The sequence below is a fragment of the Desmodus rotundus genome, chromosome 13, assembly GCF_022682495.2.
Source record: "Desmodus rotundus isolate HL8 chromosome 13, HLdesRot8A.1, whole genome shotgun sequence".
Taxonomy (NCBI): Eukaryota; Metazoa; Chordata; class Mammalia; order Chiroptera; family Phyllostomidae; genus Desmodus; species Desmodus rotundus.
In genome coordinates, this window is record NC_071399.1 from 68,252,476 (window position 1) to 68,273,469 (window position 20,994).

The following is a 20,994-nucleotide window of genomic DNA, read 5'->3' on the forward strand; positions in this document are numbered from 1 at the left end:
TGGGTTTTTTCGGATATAGTCCAAGATGTAAGATCCCTGGATCAAAATGCAGATCCATTTTTAATTTTTTGAGGTATCTACATACTGCTTTCCACAGTGGCTGCACCAGTCTGCACTCCCACCAACAGTGCACAAGGGTTCTCCTTTCTCTACATCCTCACCAGCAGTTGTTTGTTGTGTTACTGATGATGGCCATTCTGACAGGAGTGAGGTGATGAATCATTGTGGTTTTAATTTGCACTTCTCTGATAATTAGTGATGTTGAGCCCAGGGTAAGTGACTGCAAATGAAATTTCACGTGTTTGTCCTTTAAGAGGCTTTGTGCATCTCCAGCCATCTCTCCTGGTGGACTGAGTCCCCACTACTTTTCATAGCCTGATGTTATTTAGATTCCTTTCATGGTTCTGGTGCTCTGTGCTGGGGATCCCAGCATGGAGTTTAGACTCCACATCTGCAGCAGAACCTCCCAGCCACTGGAACATCTCATCAGAACGTCAGCTGCTGCCCATGGAGGCCCAGCCAGCTCTCTCGTGCCTCCACACCCCCCACCAGCCTCATCGTGGTGAAGCGGTTCCTTCTGTCTGTCCTTGGTTGCAAAGCATCTCTCCAGCTAGTGTTCAGTTGGTTATTTAAGATGTTTTTTCTTTCATTTATTTCTAATTCCAGTTTAGACCCAGAAGGAAATTAGTGTAGCTTCTCCTTACTCCTCCACCATCTTCAGTCAGTCTCAAAATGACATTTTTAAAAAACTGAACCTTCATTTTTGGATACATGCTAAACAATTACAAAAACTTATATCATATTTAAAATTAGAATAAATAAAAATGCATCAAAATTTTACAGAGCTCTAAATTACATTTTAATATAATAGTATATAAATATAATTTAAATATGATAACCATTTAGTTAACTTCTGACATATATTCTAATCTTCCAATTACTTATCCTGATGTCTAAATAACATAGTAAAAGTTAATGCAATTATTAATTACTGTTAGAATTACCTTAATTACTAATAACATTGAATTGTATAGGTATAAGAATCAGTACTTCTGTATTATTTTTTAAAACACAACATAAAATGGCAAGTCATCTGATTGACATATTTCAAATGTTCAAAAAGGAATAACTTAATTACTTCTAAATTTCATTAGTCTGTTTCACTCTGAAAATATTAATTAGGTGTATGAAAGAAAAATTACACATTAGAATCAAGTGTATTTGCAATATATAGATGATATATCACAGAATTGTACTCTTGACACCTATATAATTTTGTTTAGCAATGTCATCCCAATAAATTTAAACAGAAAATTAAAAATCAATATAGAAATCAAAGATACATACAATAAAACAAAATAAAGTATTGGAAACTTAGAATAGTTGTTTTTAAAACATGCACAACTGACAAATATCTGAAAAGTTTATTTACTTAGGAAAAATATATTAATAAGAAATTGTGTTCTAAATACAAATAGGTTAAACGTACCAGAACATCATGAACTATAGACTATGTATTATATGTTTTAACAAATTTGAAATTTGGGGCAGAAATTACAGAATTATAACACACAACATTTATGTATTGTGTGAGTCATATATAAATGAATTTTTTCAGAGCATCATTTACATTAATAAAATAATTGTTACATCCTAATTATCCAATAATAAGGATAAGTAAACTATAGTTTGGTACATACTTAAATGAGAAAAATAAAAAGACTTAAGAGGAATGATAAAATGATTTGCATAAATCTTAGTGACATTTTAATGGAAAAGTTATAATATTGGTAGTGCCACTTGACTAAAAGAAATACAGACATATCTAGTGCATTTCAAAACCTGAATCAATATATAACATAATAAAAATAATTATGAGGTATGATGTTGGAAAAATATTTATTTATTTATTTATTTGTGTATTTATTTTCCTCAAGAGCACTTTCTTCACACACCAGTTGTAAGGATTGAACAAGGTCAGTATATGAAGCACTTGCTCATCAGTGATCTGCGTTGAATAAAAGAGCCACCACAAAGGTGACACTTGATATTCACAAATTCCTGGTAAGCAGTTTAGAGATATTTTAATTTTAATTTTGTAATGTAGGTTATACATGAGCATGGTTCAAAATTCAAAAAATACACAATGAAAGTATTCCACCCCTGCCCCTGTTTATCTCACTGGAGGAAACTAAATATTTCCAGATTTTTTAATATCCTTAAAGGATCCTATGTTTGTAAAAACAAGGAGATTGTGTATGTGTTTGTGTGTATTCCCCCATTTGAAGCTCACAAAGACTCTTTTTTGTATTTTATTTAATCCTTATTCAAGCTCACAAAAACTCTTTTTTTTTTTTGCATTTTATTAATTGTTACTGTATTTTTTCCATTGCCTTGTAGTCCCTTTCTACTCCCCTTCCCCCTGCAATCACCACACTGTTGTCCATGTCCATGAGTCCTTTTCCCTTTGTGCTCAATCCCACCACCTACTAACCTTCCCTGGACCCTGACTAGCTGTCATCTGCTCTCCATCTATGAGTCTGTCCCAATTTTCCTTGATAGTCCAGTTTGTTCATCAGGTTCCACATATGAGTGAAATCATATGGTATTTGTCTTTGCTCTGACTGGCTTATTTCATTAAGCACAATGTTCACTTAGCATCCCTGGTTGGGACACATTCAAGAGGGTGATCGATCGACGTTCTCTCTCACATCAATGTCTTTTTCTTTTTCTCTAAGCGCCACTGAGGGGTGTCCTCAAGTGAGGATTAAAAAACTGTACTGAAATATCACTTCACAAACATTAAAATGGCAAAAAGAAAAATGACAGAAAATAACAAATGTTGGTGAGGATAGAAAGAAATTTAAATCCTCATGCACTGAAGGTGAAAATGTGAAATGGTATAACCAAATTTTTAAAAATAATTTGACAGTTCCTCAAAAATATTTTTTTATTTTTATTGTTATTCAATTACAGTTATATGCCATTTCTCCCCATCCCCCACCCCACCCCAGCTGAACCCACCTCCCTCTCCCAGTTCCTCAAAAATATTAGAAATAGTTATTATATAGTCCAGTAATTTTGCTGCTGAGTATATATCCCAGAGAACTGTAAACTTACATCTGTACCAGAACTTGTCCTGAAATGTCACAGTAGTATCATCCATTATAACCATAGCATAGAAGTAATCTAATTGCCTATCTACTAATGGATAATCAAAACATAGTATACCAATTAAATGGAATATTATTCAACAATATAAAAATGAGTATTGATATATTTTTCCACATGGATGCAATTTGAAATGATTGTGCTAATTGAAATGTCAGTCACCAAAGGTATTTAGTATGTGGTATTTATTTTTAAAAAGTCCATAATCTGCAAACCTATAGAGACAGATGGTAGATTAGTGACTTTTAGAAGCTGGAGGGGAAGGAAATGGGAGTGCCTGCCAGTGGGAATAGAATTTCTCTTTGGAGATATAAAATTGTCCTCAACTTAGACCACGGCAGTGGCCACACAGATTTATAAATATACTGAAAACATTTCATCACACATGTTTAAATAAATGAATTTTATAATTTGAGATTTATATCTCAATAAATTTGCTTAAATCTTTGTCAGTAATTTTTAATAAAACATAATTATCTGTACCCACCTTACCTAATAGTTAAGAATCAGATGAAATGTTAGATGCATGAAGGTGCAAGCTGCTCCTTAATGTATGCAGTAACCTCAGAACCATACGGTCCAAAAAATGACCATTATGGGAACTTTTAAAAAAACTGCTTTCACACATACAATCCATAAACTTAAACATTAAGGGAAAAAATAATATTGTTTATATAATGAAAGAGATCAAAACATAAGGATAAATAAAACCAACTGAAGTCAGAAAGTCTCTCTTTAATGCGTGAACAACTGCATTTGATGAGAAAATATAAAGTGAGACAGTCCAAATGAATAAAATTAATGAGAATTCTTGTGAAAAGAATAAATTCTGTGACTTTAAAAATGGCTACCACATTAAAAAATGGGTACATAAAATGCTAGAAAGTGTTAAAATAAAATTATGTTAATGTAATATATAAGTATATGTTACATTGGGAAATAAACTGTAGAATAGTGTGCACATAATGAATTATAGTGAATTACTTGTGAAGTGTCTATCTAGCTATTATAATGTAAAAGCTAAATATTGATTCCATAAAATTTATAGTGCAATTTTATTGGAAAGATGGAGTAGATCTATACGCACATTTCAGGGTTGATATGAGTTATAGATCTAAAACCTTTTCTCTAAATGCAAAGTTTTGAAAATTGCCTAAAACTGAAAGATAAAGAAATAAACATATTATTTAGAGACATGAAGGTCAATATCAAATTAAACAGTTAAAATAATCACAGGTGCTTGCCTCTGTGTTGCAGAAGACATAGCTGAGAGGAAGCATTTGTCCTTAAAGAGCTTGCATGTATAATTTTGATTAAAATAAAGATAATAATAAGTAACTAAAGCTATCTAATTCATATAAGTGAGATTATATGGTGTTGCTCTTTCTCTGACTGTCTTTTAATACTTAGCATAACAATCTCTATGCTGACACAAAAAGTAAGATGTCTTTCCTTGTTACTGCTGCACAGTAAACCATTGAGTAAATGCTCCACTTTTTTATCCACTCATCTGCTGATGGCGCTTGGGTTGTTTACAGATCTTGGCTTTTGTGAATAATGCTGCGATGAACTTAGGGATGCATATATGCTTTTGAACCAGTGTTTTGGGATTCTTAGAATATATTCCTGAAGTAGGCTCTCAAAATCAAAGGCAGTTCCATTTTTAATTATTTGAGGAAACTCCATACTGTTTTCCGCAGTGGCTGCACTAATTTACGTTCCCACCAACAGTGTGCTGAGGTTCCCTTTACTCCATATCCTCACCAGCACTTGTTTTTTGTTGATTTGTTAATGGTGGCCATTCTAACAGTGTGAGGCAATAGTTCATTGTCGTTTTAATTTGCATCCCTCTGAAGATTAGTGACGTTGAGCATTTTTCCATGGGCCATCTATATGTCCTCTTTGGAGTAGTGTCTATTCAGATTTTTTGCCTATTTTTTAATTGGATTGTTTGTCTTCCTGGTTTTGAGTTGTATAAGTTCTTTATATATTCTGGAAATTAACCCCTTATCAGAAGTATCACTGAACGATAAGTACCTCCTGAAAAGATTAGCCAAAGAATGTATATGCACAACCCACAGACATAGACAACAGTGTGGTGATGGCCCGAGGGATGGGGAGCAGGGGCTGAGTGGAGGTGGGCAAAGAGGGGTGGATTGGTGACATCTGTAATAGTGTCAACAGTAAAAATAAAATATAAAAGTAAAAGTTATAATATCAGATTCAATATCTTTCAAAGCTAATAGTGAGAAAACAATTTTTTACTCTTCTGAACACTTGAAATATCTCATATTTTATAAGCATGCTTTTATAATACTTTTATAAAGTGAGCACACCTCTTTATCTGTCCACTCCTTTTCATACGTAATTAAAAATACTTGAATGGATGGGCTACCTACTAAAATAGAGGACAGTTTCACCATGCTTTTTGTCAAATTTGTAATTTCAAAGGCCTTTTGGCCCTTTGAAGTAGTACTAAAAATTAATTTCTAATGAAATAACTTGTTTTTGTTTCCTTGGAACATATAGATAACCTTTTTCACCCTCTGATATCATATTCAAATAATATTTAAAACCCAAGCTTCGTACTGTTAATTATTACATATGTAGTCAACATATATTAGAAATGAGTTGCTAGTACTGTTTTGAACCTAGATAAATAATATTTTGTGTGTTTTGAATGTATATTTAATTAATAATAAACAATTTAATTTATGTCACAGTCATATTAGTGGAAATGAAATCATAAGATCTGTTAGGTCTTATTCAGTTTCCACATATCTTCAGGATCTCTAAGCTCTGAATAAAATTTTGTAAAGATATGACTCTGTTTAGTAGCTTCAAAATAATTATAAAGCAAATGTCTAAATCTATTTACCCTGCATTTTGATATCCATACCAATTGGTGGCCTATATCTCAGCTTGATGTCACAAAGATTGTTTTAGTTTAGTACTTTTTAATTTTTGCCATGTCTGTTAAGGTTGACTGTCCCATTTTATAAAATTTGACTGTTATAGTTAAGATACAATAAAGCTTTCATGGTGTGCTTACTGCATCCATGTGTGGGGATACATTAAAAGCAGTTCATTTGTACATGATCAGTTTTGCAAAATCAGTTGGAAATATTTTATTATATTTCTTTGCATAATTCTCTCATCAATAAAAAAACAAAAGGTATCACATTTGTCTTCTCTCTTTAAAAGGAAAAAAATCAATTGTAAAACAAAGCAGATGGCATAGCAGGCTATGCTAACAGTCAGCCAAGATCTTTAATCCTAATATCAATATTCATTAAAGATTTATATCACCTACCTACAGTGTAATTACGAGCGTACATCATATGTGACCTCTCTTTTTCTTCCTGATGATCAGCAAATACAGTTCCTTCTTCTTGTAATGAGGACAACAGAAATTATCTAAATGAGTGTATCTCAGGCCAAAAAAAAAAAAAAATACAAAGGAAAATTGATTTTAATGCTTTAACTAAAAACTTACTAAACAAATACATCACCCCCCTCCACTCTGCTCCTGCTATGGCTCTGTTCCATTGATTACAATGTCCTTGACAATAAAGGTCACGCTAATTTCATCACATCCAAGGATTCTAGGTGAAATATGTGGCACATGTGCAGGCTGCATGCTCATTTGTCACATTATTACTTGCTGTCACTTTTGAAGGTAGGTGTCTTTTTGAAGAATGTGCCACAGCTAGAGGGTCATGTTATTTGCATAAAGCTCTGAAAGCTGTCTTTCCAGAGAGAACGACTGGGATGTCGCTTCATTTCTTTTTACAAAAAGCACATAGCGGACAGCTGTCAGGAGCTGATGGTGACTTTCTTGTACATGGATAGTTCTAAAAAATTGCTTAAGAACATATTAATGAATTTTAACTAAAGATTCCATTCATTGGTCTGCATGTTAATATTACTATCCGGAATACAGTTCTAGTCGGCTGTCAGCAGATATTTTGGCTTAAAATGTCAAAAGATGCCTTTAAATTGAAGTGATTTAGAGAAGCTTCATTGCTTTTGGTTGATAACCACATAATTTCCTTCCTTCACAAAATTAGAGGAAGAAGGATAGAGGTTTATTCCTGAAGCTATTAACAATGATTTTGCTAAAGATCTTAGGAAGGTATTCAAAGTAATGCAAGAATAGGTATAGTTACTGGGGGAAAAAATTACGTTGTGTACATTTGTAGAGGAACTTACTTTAAATAAGATGATATTTCTTTAAAATGAATAATTTGATGGGTGGATAAATATATTTTTGAAATAATGTATAAGATTAAGTTTAAATAAAGTCTATGCTTTTAAAAATGATGTAGCAATGAAATTATTCTAACCTACAGCAACAAATTTAAAATGTCATTTCTTACATTGTCTATATAATGAGGATATTTAGTATAAATAAGAAAAGCATATAATTTGTTATATAATTATATATATATCCATATGCTCAGATTCATTTGATTAAAAGAAGACAGAAATATATCCAATTAAAATATAAGATTGTCATTTAAACACATTACTTCAAATGTGCTACCCAGCTTATTGTTGATTTGGTGCATTAAAGATGGATATACATTTGTTAATATAACATACATCAAAAGAAAGGTCTTTCACCTCCCTGTGAATCTGGAAAGACACTGAGACTGCTTTTGCAAAACTGTGTGGCAGAGGTATTACCTTTGTAATTTCCAGGCTTGGACCTTAGGGGCAGGGGAATCTTCAACTTCCTCTCATAGAACATTTCCTGAACTTCTAGTCATCCACACCAATATGCCAAACACGCAAGTAAAGCTTCTTTGGACTGTGTAGCCCAACCCAGTTGCCAAGTGAATTCCATCAAGCGCCTTATTAAGCACATGGAACACACGAAGCAGAAAAATCGACTACTTGAACTCTGCCTGAATCCCTGTCCACAGACCATGAGTGTGATAAAATGATTGCTGTCTTACGTCTCAGATTTTGGAGTGACGTGTTACCAGCAATTAATAACTTAAATAACTGTATGTGTGTTTTAAATTAGAGGCATTGAGAATTCTGAAGCAATTTTTAAGCACAGCTTCTCTAAGCAAGGCCTGATATGATTGTAAAACTTGAACACGATACTCTCCATAATTTCCACAATCCAGTGCAAACAAGTTGATTGTTGTGAAAAGAGATAATTAGAAAGACGGATGGGCATTTTGCTATTTCACCGCCAAACATTTGTTAGATAATAACTCTATAAAATTTGTTATTAATTAAATCACACGTGCCTAAAAGAGGGTGATCTAATTGGGGTGTGTTCTCTTTCCATCGGTTCACGACAATGTTTGTGAAAACGTCATTGGTTTGAAGGGCAATACAAAGATTTAGAACTGTATCAATTAACACTTGTGATGAGATCGAATAATGGAATAATAATCTTGTAAATTGCTTCTGAACCACATACAAATAAGGTTTTTTTATAAAAAGATATGGTGTAGGAAAATGTTTGGCGAAGTGGATTTTCATGTGTGTTTCCAAAAAGAGAAGTTTCATTTGAATGTTGCTGACCACTCCTTTTTCTAGTATTGAAGATGAGTGGTTGCTTCAGAACATGGCCTCGAGAGGAAGCTGACTTGGTGAAAAATTTACTTCTCTCTTATTAAATAACATAGTCCTGTAATTTTATTCTGTGAGCCAAAGTAAATTATGAATAAAACCAGTTTCTAACTGAAGTTCTGTTGTGCATATTAAATGCTATAATTAATATACATTCATTAGCACAGTGTCTGGGAAACAAATAACCTAACTAGCTGTCAACAACAGTTTGAAAGAATTTGAGTATGTCCTTTCATTTTATGCATTTTAAAAAATATTTTCCATTTGTTATTATTGTCAAAGACCAATCATCTCCTTAGCTCTTGATTAACAGTTGTCCAAACCTTTGCACAGAAGCCAAGAAGCCTCCTTGTGGAATGAAAACAATCTCCTAACTTCTTTGAATTCTAAACGTGATAGAGCATCAGCTGGAGTGAAAGAAAATGAGGTCCAGAAGGGATCCTTTTCATCGAGGATGGTATATGCACTAGTCATTCAGGCTTAGTATCTGGATCTGATGGTGCTAGAGCAGGACTACTTCTGGGCAGAGGGAGCAAATGTTTCTGCTTCCACAAATTTCTTTTACCGGTAAAGCAATATATTTTGGATGCATAGATAATTTACAGCACCATCTTAAATCTGAAGTAGAAAACGTCAGTTCTGACTTGCTTTTCCTGTCTCTCTTTACACAAACACAGCACCCACACATGCGCGCATGTGCACGCACAACTCACAACTCGTTTTGTTCTGTCGAGCCAGGAAACAAAATGTGCTGAAGAGCATATTCTTTCATATGACAGTTATTGGATTTTATGGGAACTCCATACTTTGGTAGATTTGGTAGTCTGCGCCTTGATGATTTGTCTGGTCCAGTGTCCAGTTAGTTGTCTGCCCGTGGTGTTTACGCTCTCCTGGGAAGAAGCAGATGAGTGCAGTTGCATGTAAGGCAACTCAGACCATAAAAATGTTTAAGTGGAAGGCTAGCTGTAAGAGGGCAAAAATAAAATTTACTTACTTAGAATATATAAACATCAATGTGTTAAACTGAAAGGCCAGGCAGCAGATTGTGTGGCTTCAAATTTACCTCAAGGAAACCTAAAGCCTGCTTTTCAGATGCAAATTTCTACAGAAGATAAGTTTAAACTTTGCAAATATTTTGAAAGCGTAAATGAGAAGAGGGAACAGCAACGGGACCTGTTTGGAAGCTGCTTTTGCATTAAATTTTACTTGAAGTGTGAAAAATTCAGTTGTTCATATCAGAAAATGGGAGCTTAATGATGGAGATATCAGGAGGATCTTGTACTAGAACCTGTCCCTGCCACCACCCCCACCCACGCAAAAATAAATAAATAAGCTCTTTCGATATCACTGATGTTGAGAAAGGGAGACAGGATTTTCTTGTTTTCTTTACTCCGATCTCCATATCTCACCATTTATAGTCACGACACTTCACACTTCTCTGACCCAAAAGACAGCAGGGCTTTCGCCCACTTTAAACCTCATATTCCATGTTTCAAAGTTTGTGGTTCCTGAAGTGGCGGAAAAGCCTCCCCCTCCAAAATCCTATTAAATTAGGGCTGGTGCCAGGTTGATAATTTTAACAAAGCTTCTGGCTATTTAAAAGTGAGTAAAGAAGTATTTGTCCGCTCAGATGAAATAAGATAACCCAGCAGAAATAAACAGAGGGAAAGTCTCCTTGCCCATAATGATTAAAGGGAACCCCTGGAGGGTAATTTATGGTAAGACTGCCTTAAAATGTTAGCACTCTTTATATTTCCTTTCAGATATTTTGACAAAAAAAAAAAAAACAAAAAAACATATACATCTCATCATATTCAACACAAATGTATCTGGAGATAAAGATGACTAATCATTCATATTTTTAGCCACATATACATGCAAATAAAACATTACCATTTATGTTTATGTATTATTGATATGGAAATGGCACTTTTTGAGAACACTTTCTAGCCATTGAATAACATTGAATTTATCAAATGCAGGTAGTAATATTTCTCTAGGTAGAAAATTGTCTACATTGTCCACCAGAACACATAATTTCAGACTGTTTGCACTGAAATAGTTCAGCAATAATCTGGGGGTATCTGATGAGATTATTTTTAAGGTTAAGCTATATGGCATAGCAAACCATATAATATGCTGAATGATGATTCCAAGAGCAACTCTCTACATAAAGTATTAAGACCAGCATAAATAATGCTTTGACATTAAAAAATATTAAATTATAAATTAAAGAGTTGGAGTTCTAAATAGCTGTGAAAATTGTTGCTTATACATGGAAAGTAGTTGCAAATGACATTTACAAAATATTTTCTCTTTTCTACTTTAATTTCCGAAAACAGTGCACATGGTGAGAATGGCCATCATAAACAAAGCAACAAACAACAAGTATTGGTGAGGATGTAGAGAAAAGGGAACCCTAGAGCACTATTGGTGGGATTGCAGACTGGTGCAGCCACTGTGGAAAACAGTATGGAACTTCCTCAGAAAACTAAAAATGGAACTGCCTTTTGACCTGGCAATTCCACTGCTAGGATTATATCCTAAGAACCCTGAAACACCAATTCAAAAGAACCTATGCACCCCAATGTTCATAGCAGCACAGTTTACAATAACCAAGTGCTGGAAGCAACCTAAGTGCCCAGCAGTAAATGAATGGATCAAAAAACTATGATACATTTACACAATGGAATACTACACAGCAGAGAGAAAGAAGGAGCTTATACCCTTTGCAACAGCATGGATGGAGCTGGAGAGCATTATGCTAAGTGAAATAAGCCAGGTGGTGAAAGACAAATACCATGTGATCTCACCTTTAACTGGAACATAATCAACAAAATGAACAAGCAAGCAAAATATAACCAAAGATATTGAAATTGAGAATAGTCTGACAGTGACCAGAGGGGAGAGGGGAGGGGATTATAGGGGAAAAGAATGAAGGGTTTGCAGGAACAATTATAAAGGACACATGGACAATAACAAGGGGGGGGTGGAAACAGGGGAGGGAGGTGGGGAGGGCTGGGGTGGTGCAGAAGGGTAGGGGGGAAAGCAGAAAACTGTACTTGAACAACAATAAAAAATGTTAAAAAAAGAAGAAAATCATTGGAATAAATTTATATAATCTACAACTAATTAATCAAAAAGATAATTATAATTTTTCTTAATAATTTTAGGTACCATAATAAAATTTATAATGCTCAAAAACAAATCTCAAGACAGTTTGAATATTTTCTGCAATAAGCTATAATACATACTTCATAATTTATGAGTCCAAATATTGGATGACATAATACTAGAATAAAATCTAAAAGTTTTTGTTTTTTAAAATATTTATCAATTTAGAATAAAAGATACATATCCTTTAAAGAAATACAAATACTAGTTACCTATATTAGTATACATAATCTTATATTTTAACTAATATACAGGATTGGTCAAAAGTAGGTTTAAACTTGTGAGTACACAAGGTTTTTTTTTAAATATTTTTATTGTATTTTTTCATTATCAATTATCCCCTTATGCCCTCTTCCACCACCATCTATCAGCCCCCCACCATAATCACCACACTGTTGGCCCTATCCGTCAGTTCTTCCTTTTCTTATTTTTTTTGCTTTATCACTCCACCCCTAACCCCTGCAGAGCTGTCAGCCTGCTCTCTATCTGTGAGTCTGTTTCTATTTTGCTTATTAGCTCAGTTTGCTCATTAGATTCCACATATGAGTAAAATCATATGGCAATTGTCTTTATCTAACTGGCTTATTTGACTTACCATAATGTTCTTCATGTCTCTCGATGTTGTTGCAAAGGGTAAAATTGTCTTCTTTTTTACAGCTGAGTACTCTTCCATTGTGTAAATGTACCATAACTGTTTTATTCACTCATCTACTGAAGGACACTTGAGCTGCTTCCAAACTCTAACTATTGGAAATAACACTGCAATGAACATAGTGGTGTATATAATTTTTTTTGAATTAGTGTTCTGGGTTTCCTGAAATAAATTCTCAGAAGTGAAATCACTGGGTTATAAAGCAGTTCCGTTTCAAATTTTTTGAGGTAAGTCCATACTGTTTTACGCAGTGCCTGCACCAATCAGCTTCCCACCAACAGTGCACGAGCGTTTCCCTTTCTCCACATCCTCACCAACATCTGTTGTTTGTTGATTTATTGGCAATAGTCATTCTGAGAAGTGTGAGGTGATATCTCATTGTGGTTTTCATTTGTGTTTCTCTGATGAGTAGCGACATTTAGCATCTTTCCAAGTGTCTATTGACCATTTATAATCCTCTTTGAGAAGTGTCTATTCAGTTTCTTTGTCCGTTTTTTAAATTTGACTGTTCAGTACTTTTGGTGTTGAGGTTTAAAAGTTATTTATACATTTTGGATATTAACCCCTTGTCAGATGTATTGATGAGTATGTTCTCCCATTTTGTTGATTATTTCCTTTGCTGTATGAAAACATTTTAGTCTTATGTAGTCACAACTGTTGTTGTTGTTGTTCCCCTTGGCCAAAGAAATACTTCAGAAAAAATATTGCTATGGAGATGCCTGAGATTTTACTGCCTATGTTTTCTTCTATGATTTTTATGGTTTTAAGTCTAACATTTCAGTTGGCTGTGGATTTATCATATATGACCTTTAATATTGAGGCACGTCTTTCTATGTGCACTTTGCTGAGTGTTTTTATCGCAAATGTGTGCTGGTATTTATCAAATGCCTTTTCTGCACCTATTGATATAATCATATGTTTTTTATCCTTCATTTTGTTTATGTGGTATATTATGTTTAATGATTTGCAGATATTGTACCAATCTTGCATTCCCAGAATAATTCTCGATTGATAATGGTATATGATATTTTTCTGCTTTTAATATTTTGCTGTATTTAGTTTGCTAATATTTTGTGGAGGATTTTAGCATCTATGTTCATTAGGGATATTGATATATAGTTTTCCTTGTAGTGTTTTATCTGGTTTTGGAATTAAGATAATACTGGCCTCATAAAATGAGCTTAGGAATCTTCCCTTCTCTTAAATTTTTAGAATAGTCTGAAAAGGAGAGGTACCAGACCTTCTCTAAATGTCTGGTAAAATGCACATATGAAACCATCCAGTCTAAGAATTTTGTTTTTTGGAAGATTTTTTAATTACTATTTAAATTTCACTAGGCATAATCTGTCTATGCAGATTCTCTGATTTTTCCTGATTTAGTTCTGAAAGATTGCATATTTCTAGGTATGTATCCATTTCAATCAGGTTGTCCAATTTGTTGGCATATAGTTGTTCATAATATTTTCTTACAATTCTTTGTATATTTTTGGTGTCAGTTGTTATTTCTCCTCTTTCACTTCTGATTTTATTTATTTGTGTTCTCTCTCTCTTTTTTTTCCCTATTGAATCTGGTTAAAGGTTTGCTGTGATCACTATTATTTCCTTACTTTTACTTACTTTGGGCTTCGTTTGTTGTTCTTTTGAAGTTCTTTTAAGTACACAGTTAGACTGTGTATTTGAGCTTTTTCTTGTTTCTTGAGATAGGCCTGTCATGCTATGAATTTCTCCCTTAGGACTACTTTCTCCATGTCCCACACATTTGGGGTAGTTTTGGGATATTCATTTCTTTGAAGACATTGTTTGATTTCTTCCTTGATCTCATTGTTAACCCATTTGTTGTTTGGTAACATATTATTTAGCTTCCATGTCCTTCTGTGCTTTCAATTTTGTTCCTGTGATTGATTTCTGGTATTATAGCACTATGGTCAGAGAAGATTCTTGATGTGATTTCAATCATCTTAAATATATTGAGATATTTTGTGTCCTACATGTGGTCTATTCTAAAATATGTCCCATGTGCCCTTGGAAAGAATGCAGATGCTGCTGCTTTGGGGTGAAATGCTCTGAAGATATAAAATTTAAATCCATTTTAATGGTCCAGTGTTTCATTTAAGGTAGTCATCTCCTTGATTTCTATCTGGAAGATCTATCCATTGATATCAATGAGAGTTAAAATCCCTTATTATGACTGTATTTCTGTTATTCCCTTTATGTCCATCAAGATTTGCTTTACATATTTAGGTGTTCCTATGTTGGGTGTGTAAATGTTTACCAGGGTTGTATCCTCTTGTTGGATTGTTTCTTTATCAGTATATAGTGTCTTTCTTTGTCTCTTACTATAGCCTTGGTTTTAAAGTCCATTTTTTTCAGATATAAGTATTGCTACTCTAGCATTTTTTCCCTTTCCATTTGCATGAAATATCTTCTTCCATTTAATTTTAGTTTGTGTGTGTCTTTTGATCTGAGGTGGTTTCTTGCAGAAAGCATATATATGGGTCTTGTTTTCTGATCCATTCAGCTACCTGAAGTCTTTTGATTGGATCATTGAAGCTATTTACACTAATCACTTTAGATTATTGATAGATATGTATTTATTGCCATCTTATTTTTTAACTATGTCTTTGTGTTTTCTTATTTTTCTTCTTAAAGCAAACCCCTTAATATTTGTTTTAATGCTGGTTTAGTGGTAAAATACACCTTTATATTTTTCTTGTCTGGGAAGCTCTTTATTTCTCCTTCAATTTTAAAAAATAGTCTCACTGGGTAAAGTGACCTTGGTTATAGGTTCTTGCTTTTCATCACCTTAAATATGCAATGCCAGTCCCTTCTGGTCTGAAATGTTTCAGTTTACAAATCTGTTGACAGTCTTATGGGAGCTCCCTTGTAGGAAACTGCCTTTTTCTTGTGGGTTTTAATATTCTCTCCTTGTTTTTAAGCTTTAACTTTTCAGTTATGATATGTCACGGTGTGGGCCTCCTTGGGTCCATCTTATTTGGGATATTATATGCTTACTGTACTTGTGTTTCTTATTTCTTCACAAGGTTAAGGAAATTTTGGTCATTATTTCTTCTAATATGTTATCGATTCCTTTTTCTCTCTTTTCTCTTTCTGTTATCCCTACAATATGGATTTTGTTATGCTTATGTTTTCCCAGCCTTTCCTTAAACCATCCTCATTTTTAAAAATTCTTATTTATTTATTTATTTTTTTTGCTGCTCTGCTCGGGTGTTTTTTTTTCTACCTTGTCTTCCAAATCATTGATTCAATCCTGTACTTCATCTAACCTACTGTTTATTCTTTCCAGTGTATTATTTATTTCAGGTATTATATTCTTCTTTTTTAAATATTTTATTTATTTACTTTTAGAGGGAGGGGATGGGAGAAAGAGGAGAGAAACATTAATGTGTGGTTGCCTCTCACGCGCCCCTACTGGGGACCTGGACCACTACCCAGGCATGTGCCCTGACTGGGAATCAAACCATCAACCCTTTGGTTAGCAGGCCAATACTCAGTCCACCGAGCCACACCAGCCACGGCAAGGTATTGCGTTCTTTATTTATGATTGGTCCTTTTATATGTTTCTATTTGCTTTTTTCATGCTGTTGAGCATCCTTATAATCATTACGTTGAACTGTATATCTGATAAATTGCTTGCCTTCATTTTATTTAGCTCTTCTTCTGGAGAATTCTCTTGTTCTTTCATTTGGGTACTGTGTCTTTGTCTTCCTATTTTGGCTTCCTCTTTTTGTCTTTGTTTTTACATATTAGGTAGATCTGCAAAGACTCAGACGTAGACCTCTGTCAGATGCTGCTTGTGACTGGACCTGGGCAACCTCTATGGATTTGTGATCCACAGCTTCTGATTCCCTCTGCTGGACGTGGGTACAAGTGGAAACAGACCAGCCGTGGTCTGAAGAGTAGGTAAGCAAAATTTCACAGCACCCAGAGTTCTGTCTCTGCCTACAGGTTACCCGTTATGCTTATTCACTTAAGGAGCCTCCAGCTGTTCTTCTCAGAGGGCTTAAGCTCTGCAGGGTGTGGAAAGAGAGTTTACTGTGGGTGGGGTTATTGCTTTAACCCAGGTTAATGCCCCTTGAAGAGGAGTGTTATGGTGGGGAAAGATGGCTTCTGCAGTATTGGAAGGATGACTGAGCACAGGGATCCTAGAAGCTGACTCTTCAACTCTCTCCCTGGGTGCTACCAACCCCAGACTTTCCTCACACAGCTCTACTATGCTCTACCCATCCTCCCCTTGAGCCCAGGGTAAGTGGTTTCAAACAAAATCGTATTCATTGGCCCTTTACAAAGGTTGCTAACTCTCCATCCATCTCTGCCTGGCAGACTTCACTGCTTTTCACAGTCCAGTGTTACGTGGGCACCTTCCCTGGTTCTGGTGCAATAGGCTGTGGGGCCCGGCTTGGGGTTTAGAACCCACGCTTTCCAGAGGGAACACTCCCATAGCTGAAATATGCCTACAGAACTTCAGATGCCACGCACCGGAGCCCAGTTAGCCCTAGTTAGTTTGCACTTCCTACCAGTCTCGATGTGTCTTTTTTTGTAAGTCATTTGATATAAGGCTTCTCTCCAGCAAATCTTCAGTTGGTTATTCAGAAATATTTTATAATTTAGTTGCAATTCCAGTTTGGCCCCAGGAGGACATTAGTGTAACTTTTACCTAATTTGCCACCATCTTGGATCCTGAGATTTTATTCTTGTGTTATTATTCACTAATTATTGTATTATTTTCCATACAAATTATGTAAACCTACTTTTGCCTTATTTGAGTATGTTATAGTGTTAAACTTTTCTATAATTGTGCTCAACTAGTAGTTTTTTTGTTACATTAATATACAAATTTTTACACATAAAATTATTCTGTGTAAAATTAACTTTGGAGGCAGCGGGAGCCCATGAGCATACTAAGCCAGCACGTACAAGTCAACTTCCAAACAGTTTAATAATGAGGTCCTGAGGGCCCACAATGATACCAAGAGCAGCACAGCATTCCCCTACTGAAGTCCTGCAAGAAACTCAATCAGGATGCCAAGCAGTATTCACAGGTCCTGGCTAGCATGGGGATCCACAAGTATAACCTGGAGTCCATCACAGCCAGTGCTGAAAGGACCTGGCCTGGGTATCCTGTGATCAGAAAGGAAAGGAAGTGCCTGGCAGATGGCACAGTGAAATCAAGAACTACAGCTTCCAGCAGCCTGGTTTCAACTCTGGGACAGCCACGTCACAGCTATGGTATGGAAGAATACAAAGATGGGAGTGGGAAAGGCTTCTGCAATTTGGAGCTCCTCCTTCCTGGCCGCTAGGTATATCCCAGCAGGGAGGGTCATCAACCAACCTGCCCCCTTGGGGCTCTTTGAAGAAAATGTCCTGCCTCCAAAGAAGTAACTTGCCAAATGCAATGAGCAGGTGGCAGACTTAAGAATGTGGATATGAAGTACTTAGAACAACAAAAAACTAAGTTGTGTGTCTGCCTTCACGAGCGTATGTGTTCGTGTGTGAGATGCATGTGCCTGTCTCTTGTACACACACTTGGATGTACAGTTTTGCATGAACTCATTCTTATCAAAGAAAAGAGCCAAAGAAGCTTTTCCTCTGATGATTAGACCACACTTTTTTGTACTTTGGGGAAAAAAACTAATGTTTAAACTTTCTTTGTCATTTTAAAGCAAACTTCTTTTTCACGCATCTTACTTATAATATCCATCCCTGGACTTTTATATTCCAGATGTTTGGGATGCTGAGAAGCGAGGTTCATTTCCTGCAATCTTCATGCATTGCAATCTACTTGTGCTGGATATTGCAGAATGTTAAACTTTCATTTAAGTATGATGTAAAACACAGATTTAAACTCAGAAACATAAATCAGCTTCCACGAGAACCACGGTACAGGCCAGGGTTCACAGACCTGTTGAGATTTCTCAGTTGCAACACATGATGTCTTCGGTATGCCTCCTGGAATTCTCTAACGGAACTGCCAAAGAACAAATGGAGAAAGAATTTACAAAGATAAAATCAAATTAAGTATTTTAAAATTAATGAGGTAGGCTGTCACATTAAGATCTAATATTGAGTAAAATGTAATTGCTTAAGTGGTGAGATTTTTGATAAATAAAATATCTTTAGTTAATAAAGTGGTTAACCTTTAACAAAATTCTGTCAAAAGTTTTTAGAGTCTTGAATCTGTGTAGAAACTCATTTTCACATTTTCAAAATTTTCTTTTAAATTTCACATTCCAAACATAACAGTTAGAAGGGAAGAATAAATGGAATAACATATTTCAGTATTTTCTGACTCCAAATACAAAAGTGGAAAGCCAATGAATATTAAAAACTTTGCCATAAATTCACATGGCAATAGAATGCTGTCTTTAGATGTAGTGTGTGAACTTGTGTTAGGAAGAGTCCTAACATTTGCAAATATAATTCGTACTTTTATGGCTTAAATTACCATAAATAAGTTCTGGACACTAGCGTTGGTTCCATAAAAACATTATTTTAATTGTCTTGTCACTAACTAGTTTTGAAATATTGGGGAATTTACTTACATTTACTAGACCTCAAATTCTTCCTCCGAATAATTTCGGGCTTGCTGGGCACACTCTGAAATACAGTCCAGTTCTTAAATGCTTGTTAGCAATAAATTTATGTGAGCAATAACTAGTTCTACTATTTTCAAGGGAAATAATCAGTAATAAAAAATTAAACTTTTGCCTAGACTCAGCCTTCCCAAGGTCCTGATGTATGACATTCTTTTCTATGTTTTGGCATTACTCTGAAGAGCTTAGGCCAAGGTCATCGCACATTTGGTAAAAATGGTTCCTGACTGCTGTTGTCACTTTGGTTCTTCTGGTCAGAGCTCACAATCTCTAAGAAGGTATGTTTCTTAGTGGTACAATGCTCAAACAAGTTGTCAGCGGGAAAGTAAGTGAATGCCCTTTGGGGAATAGCTATGTAAAATTTTCTAAGTAGTGATTTACACAAATGCACATGCAAATTTATACAGTACCAACTAGATCAAATAATAACCAGCATGTAGAATAGAATATTATTAAAATATTAGGGCATTCCCTGAAGAATATTATAAAATAAAATGTAGAGGCACTGGAATCCTACTTTGAATACATATTGTCTAGGCAGTCTTGAATTCGGTTTTACACTTCCAAGTTTTCAATCTGTAATTAGTAAATAATACAGGTGAAGCTGTTAACAATTCCTGATAATCCATCCAATGCCCCCTTCCTATAGTTATGTGATTATTTTTATCTTTTTGCTAATCTAATTTTTATATCCATAATATTCTTCTGTGTGTGTGTGTTATGAAGAGAAAAGAGAGAAAAAATGAGAGAGATGTGGAGACACTCTTCTCTTTAAATTTTTCTGTGTCACCAGAAACTCTTGCATGTAGAACCTTGTCCTGTTTGTGGACACGTCTATGGTGTAAATCCTAGAGATATGTACATATCTCCAAAATATTTACACATAAGTGTGCATATGTATCCAAAATATTTACCACTGGAGTTTGGTGAATATGTGTTCATATTTATAGAAATATTTTTCTAAATTATCATAATGCTTTTTATTCCCTTCACAATGTTTTGTAAGATGTATCCATGTTGTAGTATCAAACTCAAACAAACATAGTTATATATGATGTACATATATATATGTGTATATGTATCCATGTATATGTGTATACATGTGCATATATTTATGTATGCACATACATATATGATATTTGGATAAAAATTAATATTTTAAAGAGTAAAATGTATTAGGTTTTGAGGAAAGCCTCAAAAATATCTATAGAATATATACTTTGACATCAAATCTGAGTATATTAAATTATTATTATTTTTAATTTTTATTGTTATTCAATTACAGTTGTATGCCTTTTCTCCCCATCCCTCCACCCCACCCCAGCTGAACCCACCTCCCTCCCCCACCTCCAAAATTATTTTAAAATATACATCTTAAAAGTATAATATAAAAATATTTTTAGCATTTGAGCTAAATAAAAAAAGCATAGAGAAGTTACAAAATAATTAAAATGTAAGAGTAATTAAAATAGTACAAAAACATTGTGTAATACAATGTCTCTCCTTTAATACTTTAGATATGTTTATGGAAATTAAGAGAAATTTTTAAAAATTGGCTATGTGTTCAACTCTAGAAGCTTAAGCAATAAAATACAGCCAGATAAGGAGATGAAAGTATATGATAAAACTAACAACAAAAGTAATTCAAAGAGAGGAACAGGGAAATGTAGCAAACTAAAACAAAAATATAAATCTTGAAAAATGACTAATAAATAAACAACTTCTGGGACATGAAACAAGAAAAAGTGTTTAATTAAATGTATTGGGATGACATTGGTTAATAAGATCATACAG

At 34.4% G+C, this 20,994-nt stretch overlaps 1 pseudogene; it reads left to right on the plus strand.

Annotated features, from left to right (window-relative positions):
* The window catches only part of LOC112310361 (Golgi-associated plant pathogenesis-related protein 1 pseudogene), a 63,022-nt pseudogene extending 45,033 nt beyond the window's left edge, over positions 1-17,989 (plus strand).
* Positions 17,990-20,994: the final 3,005 nt, after the last annotated feature.